The sequence below is a fragment of the Oncorhynchus kisutch genome, unplaced genomic scaffold, assembly GCF_002021735.2.
Source record: "Oncorhynchus kisutch isolate 150728-3 unplaced genomic scaffold, Okis_V2 Okis06b-Okis10b_hom, whole genome shotgun sequence".
Taxonomy (NCBI): domain Eukaryota; kingdom Metazoa; phylum Chordata; class Actinopteri; order Salmoniformes; family Salmonidae; genus Oncorhynchus; species Oncorhynchus kisutch.
The window spans coordinates 3,877,205-3,891,092 of NW_022261983.1; positions in this window are offsets into that span (position 1 = coordinate 3,877,205).

Below are 13,888 nucleotides of genomic sequence, written 5' to 3' on the forward strand. Positions count from 1 at the left end.
TTGCCAGAATTTTACGTAATTATGACATAACATTGAAGGTTGTGCAATGTAACAGGAATATTTAGACTTATGGATGCCACCCGTTAGATAAAATACGGAACGGTTCCGTATTACACTGAAAGAATAAAAGTCTTGTTTGCGAGATGATAGTTTCCAGATTTGGCCATATTAATGACCTAAGGCTCGTATTTCTGTGTGTTATTATGTTATATTAAGTCTATGATTTGATAAGAGCAGTCTGACTGAGCGATGGTAGGCACCAGCACGCTCGTAAGCATTCATTCAAACAGCACTTTTGTGGGTTTTGCCAGCAGCTCTTCGCAATACTTCAATCATTGCACTGTTTATGACTTCAAGCCTATCAACTCCCGAGATTAGGCTGGTGTAACCAATGTGAAATGGCTAGCTAGTTAGCGGGGTGGTGCGCTAATAGCGTTTCAAACGTCACTCGCTCTGAGACTTGGAGTAGTTATTCCCCTTGCTCTGCATGGGTAACGATGCTTGGAGGATGGCTGTTGCCAATGTGTTCCTGGTTCGAGCCCAGGTAACGGGCGAGGATGAGAGACGGAAGCTATACTGTTACACTGGCAATACTAAAGTGCCTATAAGAGCATCCAATAATCAAAGGTATATGAAATACAAATGGTATAGAGAGAAATAGTCCTATAATAACTACAACCTAAAACCTCTTACCTGGGAATATTGAAGACTCATGTTAAAAGGAACCACCAGCATTCATATGTTCTCATGTTCTGAGAAAGGAACTTAAACGTTGGTTTTCTTACATGGCACATATTGCACTTTTACTTTCTTCTCCAACACTTTTTGCTATTGCATTATTTAAACCAAATGGAACATGTCTCATTATTTATTTGAGGCTAAATTGATTTTATTGATGTATTATATTAAGTTAAAATAAGTGTTCATTCAGTATTGTTGTAATTCTCATTATTACAAATAAATGTAAAAAAATGTCCGATTAATCGGCATCGGCTTTTTTGGGGTCCTCCAATAATCGGTATCGGCCTTGAAAAATCATAAATCGGGCGACCTCTACTCCAGAGATGTTGGATCGGGTTCAAGTCCGGGCTGTGGCTGGGCCACTCAAGGACATTCAGAGACTTGTCCGAAGCCACTCCTGTATTGTCTTGGTTGTGTGCTTAGGGTTGTTGTCTGTTGGAAGGTGAACCAGTCTGAGGTCCTGAGCGCTCTGGAGAAGATTTTCGTCAAGGATAATTGTACTTTTCTCCGTTCATCTTTCCCTCGATCCTGACTAGTCTTTAAGTCCCTGCCGCTGAAAAACACCCCCAAAGCATGATTCTGCCACCACCATGCTTCACCGTAGGGATGGTGCCAGGTTTCCTCCAGACGTGACGCTTTGCATCAGCTTGGTTTCATCAGACCAGAGAGTCTAGTTTCTCATGGTCAGAGTCCTTTAGGCACCTTCTGGCAAACTCCAAGCGTGCTGTCATGTGCCTTTTACTGAGTGGCTTCCGTCTGGCCCCTCTATCATAAAGGTCTGATTGGTGGAGTGCTGCAGAGATGGTTGTCCTTCTGGGTGGTTCTCCCATTTCCACAGAGGATCTCTGAAGCTCTGTCAGAGTGACCATCTGGTTCTTAGTCAATTCCCTGACAAAGGCCCTTCTCCCCCGATTGCTCAGTTTGGCCGGGCGGCCAGCTCTAGGAATAGTATTGGTGGTTCCAAACTTCTTCAATTTAATAATGAGGAGGCCACTGTGTTCTTGGGGAACTTCAAATGCTAAAGAAATGTTTTGGTACACTTCCCCCGATCTGTGCATCGACACAATCCTGTCTCGGAGCTCTACAGACAATTCCTTCAACCTTGTTTTCTCTGATATGCACTGTACTTATGTAAATAAGGTATCTATTTATTTTTAATACAATTTCAGAAATTTCTTTGAAACCTATTTTAGTTTTGTCATTATGGGGTATTGTGTGTAAATGGATGATTTATTTTATTTAATCAATTTTAGAATAAGGTTGTAACGTAACAAAATGTGGGAAAAATCAAGGGGTCTGAATACTTTCCGAATGCACTGTAGGTAGAGTGTGAGAGCGAGAAACAGAAGTGGGGAGGGATCTGGTTACGGGACCACGTAGCACTCCGTATGGGCCGTTAAGTAACATCCTGCACACCCACAGCCTGGCGCATGTGCTGCCCTATAGGGTGAGGGGTAATACTGTCAAATCAATACATTCAGTGGGTGACACACTGCTTCAAGAGAGGATCTTTAACCCTGTACATACACTTGTGGGAATTGGTCTGTATGGACAGGGCTAAATTTAAAATGTTTCTTACAGAAGAAATATGGAAAGCAAATGCATAACCATGGTAGCAATCAAAAGAAACCTGTTTGGAGATTATGGGAAAATGATTCATCTAAAAGTGAGGACAACTGTTCACCTGACAAGACGGAATCCAAACATAACACCGTTGATTTTGTGTAGGGCTGTGACGGTGTTGGAAGTTGAGGTTAGGGTCATTTGCCAAGTCAACAAGGATTGGAGCATAAACTCAAAAGAAACCAGTGTCTTTTCTCTGCAACTTCACTATTACCATTACACTTTATCATCAATAGCATTTCAATTATTATTATTATTCAAGTTATTATTACCTCTAAATATAAGTCTAGTATTCCAATTAAGAAATGTCAGATTGTCAATACCAAAATGTGACAATTTAACACACAGGCTATCAGACTGTTACTGGTTTGTGTGTCCATTTTGTTTCAATGTTACTGTTGTCTTAGGCCTAAAAAGCCCTATGTAAAAAGGGGAGGTCACAATTCTGTTTGTACATGGATATGCTTCTTAATTAATAAAGATATTTGGAACAACCCAATACACTTCATTATTATCATGGTATTTCATTATTATTATTTAGGTTATTACTTATAAATATTAAGAGAAGACCCCCACAATGAGAGAAATAATGTAGCCTAAGCTACTGAAAATAGACCTTTTACGAAATTAAATCATGACAGGAGCATTTGATTCTTATTAGATGGATTCCAGACAGGCTACTTCAGCAAACTTTCTGAGTGGACATATAGGCCAGTAGAGAGAGAGAATCAGCGAACTCACACACACCACTGTAAAAGGACCCGTCAATCAAAGCCACCAGTATGTCAGTCAAGAGCAAATATTTCTCCCTTCCTTAAAACATATTAAAAAACCTAGGCCTAACATAGGCTTTCTGAAAGTAGGCTATAAGATAATGAATTGGCAAGGAAAGTATGAAGAGGAGAAACAGATGTGATTGTCATACTATCATTAAAATAGCAGCAAATAAAAAGGCTAAATGTCCATAGCCTATTTATCAGCGTTGATTAGTCCATAAAATTAAGAAACGATTCTGTATCACATTATACCATGCCAGGTTGGAGAGGACCGGCACATTGTCCATTTGACACAACATTGGCGCATTATAGGCCTCAGAGCCAGAACAACCTTGTCGACTGCTGTTGAATAATGAATAAATAGACACATCCAACCTTTTTAAAAAGATAAGAGTTATTCATCTACTAGCAGGGAATGATAAGGTTCAGTGTAGGCTAGAAGAACACTAGTGCTTCTACACCCCTGTGCATCAAGAGGTTGAGCTGCTGGAGCATCAAACAACCGTTGGAAAGAGGAGACGTAGACAGTTTAATAGACTAAGTCAGCAAAACAACTGCTTATAGTCATTAGTAAATACTCCCGCTATTAAGCCAAGTTGATCTACCTTAAAGTTCATCTTAAATATTTCCCCCAAAATGATTGTATGCCTATTTAAATGGTTGACCGTTATTCATTTCATTTTATTTTTCATATTTCATCCATAACTGTCAGTTACAGGGTTATTCAATTACCGTCACAGCCGTATGTATGTGCATTTTACAGTGACTGTTCTTTCTGATGCATTTGGGGCAGGCAGTTACGCCACTGTTCCTAGGCCGTCATTGAAAATAAGAATTTGTTTTAAACTGACTAGCCTGGTTTAATAAAGGTCAAATAAAATAAAAATAAATGTGTAATAATTTGGGGTAGGTGCAACATAAGACAAACAAATGACAAGGTTTGAGTGAGAGGACTAACTGGTGTCTCCAAGAGCCCACACCTCTCTAAACTCTGCACAGTTAGTCATTTCAATGCACTTCCATGACTGAAAGAAGAGTCTTCAACAAAAAGGTGCATTTTGTTTTTAGCTCTCCTAGCTGTGCTGAGGAACTAGGGCGCTCTGCAAGCACACTTGGTGTTTTGTTTGGAATACAGGCCTGCATCCCCGCCATCAAACAATTACAGTTGTTGTTTACGTGATCCAAGGCAGTTCATAATGTTGGGGAACATAAGTGCATTCAGATGCGTGGTCTGTGGCAAATGTTGTCCACAATACAACAAACACAGGCTCATTGTGTTCAGGATAACCCAGGGTAAAACACCAGGTCATCTTGTAACTGTACAACAAACACAGGCTCATTGTGTTCAGGATAACCCAGGGTAAAACACCAGGTAATCTTGTAACTGTACAACAAACACAGGCTCATTGTGTTCAGGATAACCCAGGGTAAAACACCAGGTCATCTTGTAACTGTACAACAAACACAGGCTCATTGTGTTCAGGATAACCCAGGGTAAAACACCAGGTCATCTTGTAACTGTACAACAAACACAGGCTCATTGTGTTCAGGATAACCCAGGGTAAAACACCAGGTCATCTTGTAACTGTACAACAAACACAGGCTCATTGTGTTCAGGATAACCCAGGGTAAAACACCAGGTCATCTTGTAACTGTACAACAAACACAGGCTCATTGTGTTCAGGATAACCCAGGGTAAAACACCAGGTCATCTTGTAACTGTACAACAAACACAGGATCATTGTGTTCAGGATAACCCAGGGTAAAACACCAGGTCATCTTGTAACTGTACAACAAACACAGGATCATTGTGTTCAGGATAACCCAGGGTAAAACACCAGGTCATCTTGTAACTGTACAACAAACACAGGCTCATTGTGTTCAGGATAACCCAGGGTAAAACACCAGGTCATCTTGTAACTGTACATCAAATACAGCGATCATAAATGTTGACACTGACATGTGTTGACACTGTATATTCCATTCGTTTTATGATATGGAAGTGTGAAGTGCACATTTGGACTCCCGGATGTTTGGCTAGCTTGTATGACATCAGTGGTATTTATTATAATCCTTAATGTCTCATCTTTCAGAAATACTGTACATCGAGTCCTCTTAATTTACTCAGACAACAAAACAATGTGGGAGGGATGGGGGGGAACTTCTTGTTGTGCTCAAGTTCAGAACGTCTGTCAGTCAAAACCCCTACAGAGCTGTGAAGTGGAGACCTGAGGTCTGACGTCATGTATAGCATGTTACTGTACATGCCACTGCATTCCAATGTCTATGAGTGTAAAGGGCTGCGGCAGACAGAGATGGGAAATAGGGGACCTCTCTCAGAACCTGTAGTGGGGGCTCAGGGCTGAACTAATGGAGCATGATGTGTCTGTAGAAGGCCAGTAGCCAGTGGTCATCCTTAGTACCATCTTAAACACATGCAACATGTGACAATATGCATGGCTATATGTATGTACAGTGGGGAGAACAAGTATTTGATACACTGCCGATTTTGCAGGTTTTCCTACTTACAAAGCATGTAGAGGTCTGTAATTTTTATCATATGTACACTTCAACTGTGAGAGACTGAATCTAAAACAAAAATCCAGAAAATCACATTGTATGATTTTTAAGTCATTAATTAGCATTTTATTGCATATTCAGTGGCTAATGAATTAGGACCCAGATTGCAGTTCCTATGGCTTCCACTAGATGCCAACAGTCTAGACATTGTTTCAGGCTTGTTTTCTGAAAAATTAAGGAGACCTTTTTGTCAGTGGACTGAGGAAGAATGCAGAGCTGGTTTGCGAGCGTGACCAAGTGCGCGCCCTTCGGCAGGGTAGCCTAGTGGTTAGAGCATTGGACTAGTAACCGGAAGGTTGCAAGTTCAAACCCCCGAGCTGACAAGGTACAAATCTGTCGTTCTGCCCCTGAACAGGCAGTTAAACCCACTGTTCCTAGGCCGTCATTGAAAATAAGAATTTGTTCTTAACGGACTTGCCTAGTTAAATAAAGGTAAAGGTTGAAATATTATCGATTATTTAGACAATTGACAACATGAGGATAAATTAGGAACATCGTTTGACATGTTGAGGAACTTTACCGGTACTATTAGGATGTATTCGTCTGCATGTTTTGACCGCCTCGGAGCCAGTGGATTACTGAACAAAACGAGCCAACAAAACAGAGTTTTTGGGATATAAAGAGGGACTTTATCGAACAAAACGGAATTGAATTGTGTAGCTGGGACTCTTGTGACTGCAACCATATGAAGACCTTCAAAGGTAAGTGATTCATTTTTTCGCTATTTCTGACTTTTGTAATTCCTTTACTTAGTTGTAAAATGTTAGTATGGAGGTGCTATCCTCACATAATAGCATCGTTTGCTTTCGCCGAAAAGCCTTTTTGAAATCTGACATGTTGGCTTGATTCACAACACGTGTAGCTCTAATTTGGTATCTTGCATGTGTGATTTCATGAAAGTTTGATTTTTATAGTCATTTATTTGAATTTGGTGCTCTGCATTTTCTCTGGCTTTTGGCCAGGTGGGACGCTAGCATCCCACATATCCCAGAGAGGTTAACAAGAAGTTAATCTTCAAGCCGATGTATAACACTTGTATTTTTTATGAATGTTTATTATGACTACATCTGTATTTTGAATTTGGCGCTCTGCAATTTCACCGGATTTTGTCGATGTGGGTCGCTAGTGGAACGCCTGCGCCAGAAAGATTAAAGAGAGAGCGGGTGGGAGGGAGCATGCGTATGTATGACTCTGTATGCTACGTGCCTGTACTGTAGCGTGTCAGAGGAGATAGAGCTGTATGCTGGTCCAGCACCATCTTGCGGCCTACAGTGTCTCCCTGGCCTATCCCAGCAGCCCAGAGAAAGAGAGACAGAGAGCGCGCGAGTGAGCAGAGAAGTCTGCCAAAGGAGTGAAGTGAATCATGAGCTTTTACCGTAAGGCATGAGTCACCCAGCCCACAGACCTAGGCCTCTCGCTCTCTCATTTCACTCAGATTTCCTTGCTCTCCACCCCGCAACCCCCCCACTTCGCTCTCTTCAACTCTCTATAACTTCTTTATTTAACCAGATAAGTCAATTGAGAAACAATTGTCATTTACAATAACGACCTGGCCAAGAGGCATAACATTGCAAGAGTTTACAGGACAACACACAATACCACTAAAAATACATAAAAACACCTCTCAGTCCACCTCTCTGACCTGCGCACTCTCCCACTCTCACCAATTATTTCTCCTTCTCTCCCTCTTTCCTTCTCTACCCTGCTCCCCGTCTTTATCTGTGCCAGATCAGTCCCACTCAGGCCCTGCCAGGTCTTCATCGCTCCACCATTACAGGAAATAGCTCTGGTCAGCACAACTCAAAACTCTTCAGACAGTACTAACACACAACAGAACTCTTTCAGAGACTCCCTCTAACCAGCAAACAAGAAAAACAAGTGCCAAAAATGTTACATTTTCAGGAAAAGGAAATGAAGGACAAACATGAAATCTTGACAGGAAATGTATCTAGACTACAAACCATCAAATATCTGACCTGCTGAATCACTGAATGTTTGAAACACGGCACACAGTTTTTTCCGGATCAAAACGGGGCTTAGGTGGTGGGCGTGGCCAAACAAAACATTTAGAGGCCCTCCTGTTGGCCGCAGTGACAAAATGTAACTGTTTTAATGCCAATCTCCTGCAATTCTACACATTTAGCCATGACGCTTAGAGACAAAAATTCAATTTTAAAGCACATTTCCTGCAATTCTACACATTTTGCCATGGTTTACGCTAATCGGAGTGACTCAACATTATAACAAAGTCAATGGGGGCCTCATGCCATAACAAACATACTCCTGAAGGCATCATTTTTACATTTTAGATTCTCCCTGACTGTCTAGCTTTTATTTTGTTCCATAGGTCCATTATCTTTTGGGTATACCTCCCATTTTGTTTTAGTTTACACTGAAAAGGTTTTTCCATTCCGAACATTATTTGCAAATATATATATATATATTATTATTTTTTACTGTTTGGACACAGGCGGTACAAAGAGAAAAAAACTTGTCATGATACCAGAATTTTGACTTCAATACAGATACCAGGTTTAGTATCAATACAGATACCAGGTTTAGTATCAATACAGATACCAGGTTTAGTATCAATACAGATACCAGGTTTAGTATCAATACAGATACCAGGTTTAGTATCAATACAGATACCAGGTTTAGTATCAATACAGATACCAGGTTTAGTATCAATACAGATACCAGGTTTAGTATCAATACAGATACCAGGTTTAGTATCAATACAGATACCAGGTTTAGTATCACAATACTCAATTCCGTCACATCAAAAAAAGAAGGCATGTCAGCCAAAGTCCCAGAATGACACTGGATCCAGACAGATAAACTCAGCTACTGCTCTGTTGAGCATCTTTAGAGTTTAATATTTTTCAGAGACAGCCATGTATGCATAATCCAGCGTTTCCCAAACTCAGTCTTCGGTACCCCAAGGGGTGCAAGTTTTTATTTTTGTATCTCTATTGATAATCTGGGTAAATCATGTGGCCTAGGCCTATTCACAATATAGGTGAATGCATATTCAATAGTGTTTGCATGCATTATTTAGCATGTTGGCTGATTTTCATGGGGCTACAGAAGACAAATGATCAGTTTCCCTTCTATTTGGGCCTTATTTTCTTGTACTGATCAACAAAATTTGCATAGAAGTAAGTTATTTTATAAAAGTGTGCGCTTTTAACCAGTAATGACATTATTCATGAGGCAAGAGGGGGGAGGTCAGTCAAAGCCATATTCACACACAGTCAGTTTGCAGAGGTAACAGAATCTTTTGGAGAGACCGAATAAGTGAATGAATAAAGTTTTGTTGGCAATCATCTTTGCAATCAGTATATTTTGCTTTATAGTTTGCATATTATCACAAACAAAGAACTAGGGTAGTGAATAGATGTTACAGTAGTTGCTCCACTAAAGGTTTTGTGATTATGCTGCGGGACTTAGAGGTTATTTGTGGTTTAGTACGGTACCCTGCATCACTACTGCATTGCTCCAGACCAGCGCAAGGCAAAGTTAGAGCACTGATTATGTGTTTGGGTCCCAAGGCGCTACTGTGTCTCTGTAGTACTGTAGCTTACACCCGACCAGTCATGTTGTACAAGACACTGCATCCCAGTGCAAGCTGTGTTGCTACAGATGCTGGTTCAACACCCGTGCCAGCCTTGACTGGGAGACCCATGAGATGACTGTAGGTTTTTGGTTTCTCTCCCTCTAAAAACAGAAATAATTCTAAATAACAAACTGGTTTTATTTACAAATTAGTAACAATGTCTCACCCCATGTTCCAGAATGGCCTTTTTCCCCCTTGCTCATTTTACGTTATTTGAAAACAAAATATTTTCTTTTCTTTAAACAAAGCGATGATTATGATTAATTTAGATCTAAAAGCCTCTTGGATATTCTCACAGATATATCATTAACCCTGTTATTAGCAGGACAATACAAACTCAGCAAAAAAAAGAAAAGTCACGTTTTCAGGACCCTGTCTTTCAAAGATAATTTGTAAAATCCAAATAACTTCACAGATCTTCATTGTAAAGGGTTTAAACACTGTTTTCCGTGCTTGTTCAATGAACCATAAACAATTAATGAACATGCACCTGTGGTAGTTAAGACACTAACAGCTTACAGACGGTAGGCGACGGTAGGCAACTAAAGGTCACAGTTATGAAAACTTAGTAGAAAGGCCTCTTTAGTGTGCTGACTGAAAAACACCAAAAGAAAGATGCCCAGGGTCCCTGCTCATCTGAGTGAACGTGGCTTAGGCATGCTGCATGGAGGCATGAGGACTGCAGATGTGGCCAGGGCAATAAATGGCAATGTCCGTACTGTGAGACGCCTAAGACAGCGCTACAGGGAGACAGGACGGACTGCGGATCATCCTCGCAGTGGCAGACCACATGTAACAACACCTGCACAGGATCGGTACATCCGAACATCACACCTGTGGGACAGGTACAGGATGACGACAACAACAACAAGTTACACCAGGAACTCACAATCCCTCCATCAGTGCTCAGACTGTCCGCAATAGGCTGAGAGGCTGGACTGAGGGCTTGTAGGCCTGTTGTAAGGTAGGTCCTCACCAGACATCATCATTGTCAACAATGTCGCCTATGAGCACAAACCCCCCGTCGCTGGACCAGACAGGACTGGCAAAAAGTGCTCTTCACTGACGAGTCACGGTTTTGTCTCACCAGAGATGATGGTTGGATTTGCGTTTATCGTCGAAGGAATGAGCATTACACCGAGGCCTGTACTCTGGAGTGGGAACGATTTGGAGGTGAAGGGTCCGTCATGGTCTGGGGTGGTGAGTCACAGCATCCTTAGACTGCCTGCAATGACAACAAGCTCAATCTCAACGCTGTGCGTTACTGGGAAGACATCCTCCTCCCTCATGTGGTACCCTTCCTGCAGGCTCTTCCTGACATGACTCTCCAGCATGACAATGCCACCAGCCGTACTCTTAGTTCTGTAAGACAGGAATGTCAGTGTTCTGCCATGGCCAGCGAAGAGCCCGGATCTCAATCCCATTGAGCACGCCTGGGACCTGTTGGATCTGAGGGTGAGGGCTAGGGCCATTCCCCCGAGAAATGTCAGGGAACTTGCAGGTGCCTTGGTGGAAGAGTGGAGTAACATCTCACAGCAAGAACTGGCAAATGTGGTGCCGTCCATGAGGAGGAGATGCACTGCAGTATTTAATGCAGCTGGTGGCCACATAAGATACTGACTGTAACTTTTTATTTTGACCCCCCCTTTGTTTAGGGACACATTATTCTATTTCTGTTAGTCACATGTCTGTGGAACTTGTTCAGTTTGTCTCAGTTGTTGAATCTTATGTTCATACAAATATTTACCAATGTTAAGTTTGCTGAAAATAAAATGGTTTCTGAGTTTATATTGGTCATGGCTCCCGAGTGGCGCAGAATGGGATTGCCTTGCAGTTCTCCAGCTGTATCCACTGAAATAGCGGTGGGCGCGCAAGGTTCATGGCACGAGGGCATGGGGCACAGGATGGGCCGTAGAGCCACGCACAGAAGACGGACCTAGCCCATGTGGAAGGGAGGAGGAGGAAGGGGAGGGAGGGTGGACCCCCACCCCACCCCACTGGGTAGCACAGAGCAACACTTTAAGCGGCATTGCAATAATAATGGCGCTGACGAGGGAAACAACCCCACTCTTCTTAGTGCCATTCTGCATGTTCAAACTAAAACAACGTAACTAATAATGGCACGAAAAATTTGGAGGGCCTTAATTCAGATAAATGGCTCACTTTCGTTTGGGCCTACCGAGTGGTGCAGCTGTCTAAGACACTGCATCGCAGTGCAAAATGCATTGCTACAGATGCAGGTTTGATACCCGTGCCGGCCGCCACCGGGAGATTCATGAGGCGGCTTTTGGTTTTAATTCATTCATTCATTCATTCATTTAGAATCCCCCAATATGTAATTATTGGCGGAGAGTCACGTCATATTTTTCAATATACTGTAGGCCTACCATAGGCGACATGAGTCTCACTAGTGTTGAGTAATGTGCTGTTAAAAGTAGTGTAGGTCTTATTTATTTAAAGAGCATATTGAAGTTAGAAGCAATAGGATTTGAAGCAATAGCCTCCAACTATTTTAGCACCATTTTTGCACTGCTCTAAGACAAGCATAGGGACCGGTCTTGATAAATTTAGTTTCGGTACTGGTTAGAAGACTACAATTATAGAATTAGGGTGTAGAAATGTTGTGCTTTTAGTGTAACCTTTATTTAACTAGGCAAGTCAGTTAAGAACAAATTCTTATTTACAAGGACAGCCTACTCCTTCCTCCCCGTCAGGGAATTGAACCCCGGACTCCCGTGTGCCAGCACGACACAGGGATTCTTTAGTTGAATAGCCTAGTACTGTAGCCTACTCCCGACTGTCACGTTGTACAGCGCCATATTTTCTGTTCCATCGTTATTTATTTAAAAAGTATATTGAAGATAGAAGCAATAGGATTTGAAGCAATAGCTATTTCAGCATCCTTTCGCGTTGCTATGAAACAACACAGGGACTGGTCTTGACAGATTTTTATTTTCACTGAATCTCCGTTTGGGTATTGGTTACACTACAATTAGGGTGAGGAAATGTTATGCCCCTTAGATATTCATCTAGAATCCTCCAATCCTCTTATGCTCTTAGTACTGTAGCCTACTCCTGACTGTCACACTGTACAGCAACATATTTTCCATTCCATCCTAACAGAAACCCCGAGGGTTTCATTTTTCTTGGAATAGAAACACCATAATATTAATCAAATTAATTACGCTACATTTCTTAAAAACAATCCCATATACTATGCTCTTACAGAAAAGATTTTAAATTCTCTAGTAATGCCAATATTGAAGACTATCAAATGCTTCTCAAAGATGCCCTCTGGTGGTCAAACTAACACTAACTTGCATTAATGGTAAAACTGGCTGACAATGAAATAACGTAGCACAGAATTCTGCATCAGCCTGCAAGGTATGCTGCAGTATGACGCAACTTTTAAAGGAGGAACCACTGTAGCTTCAGCTGTAAGCTAGCAGGGTAGCCTAGTGGTTAGAGCGTTGGACTAGTAACCAGTTGCAAGTTCAAACCCCCGAGCTGACAAGGTACGAATCTGTCGTTCTGCCCCTGAACAGGCAGTTAACCCACTGTTCCTAGGCTGTCATTGAAAATAAGAATTTGTTCTTAACTGACTTGCCTAGTTAAATAAAGGTAAAAAAACAAAAAACTGTTCATAGTGTTCCTGCTGGAGACAGTGTAACTGTTCATAGTGTTCCTGCTGGAGACAGTGTAACTGTTCATAGTGTTCCTGATGGAGACAGTGTAACTGTTCATAGTGTTCCTGATGGAGACAGTTTAACTGTTCAAACGTTAGCCTACAAAGCGACTGGTATCTTATTGCATTGTAAAGTGCTGCATCATTCAAGTGTGTTAACTTCTGTGGAGCTAACATGATGCAGCCCAGACTCCCAGTACAGCATGTGTGGAGCTAACATGATGTAGCCCAGACTCCCAGTACAGCATGAGTGTGGAGCTAACATGATGTAGCCCAGACTCCCAGTACAGTATGAGTGTGGAGCTAACATGATGTAGCCCAGACTCCCAGTACAGTATGAGTGTGGAGCTAACATGATGTAGCCCAGACTCACAGTACAGCATGAGTGTGGAGCTAACATGATGCAGCCCAGACTCCCAGTACAGGCTAAGTGGAGCTAACATGATGCAGCCCAAGACTCCCAGTACAGGCTAAGTGGAGCTAACATGATGCAGCCCAAGACTCCCAGTACAGGCTAAGTGGAGCTAACATGATGCAGCCCAGACTGCCAGTACAGGCTAAGTGGAGCTAACATGATGCAGCCCAGACTCACAGTACAGCATGAGTGTGGAGCTAACATGATGTAGCCCAGACTCCCAGTACAGGCTAAGTGGAGCTAGCATGATGCAGCCCAGACTCCCAGTACAGGCTAAGTGGAGCTAACATGATGCAGCCCAGACTCCCAGTACAGGCTAAGTGGAGCTAACATGATGCAGCCCAAGACTCCCAGTACAGGCTAAGTGGAGCTAACATGATGCAGCCCAAGACTCCCAGTACAGGCTAAGTGGAGCAGGCACGGTGCACTCGCACTATAAGGTGGACATTGGC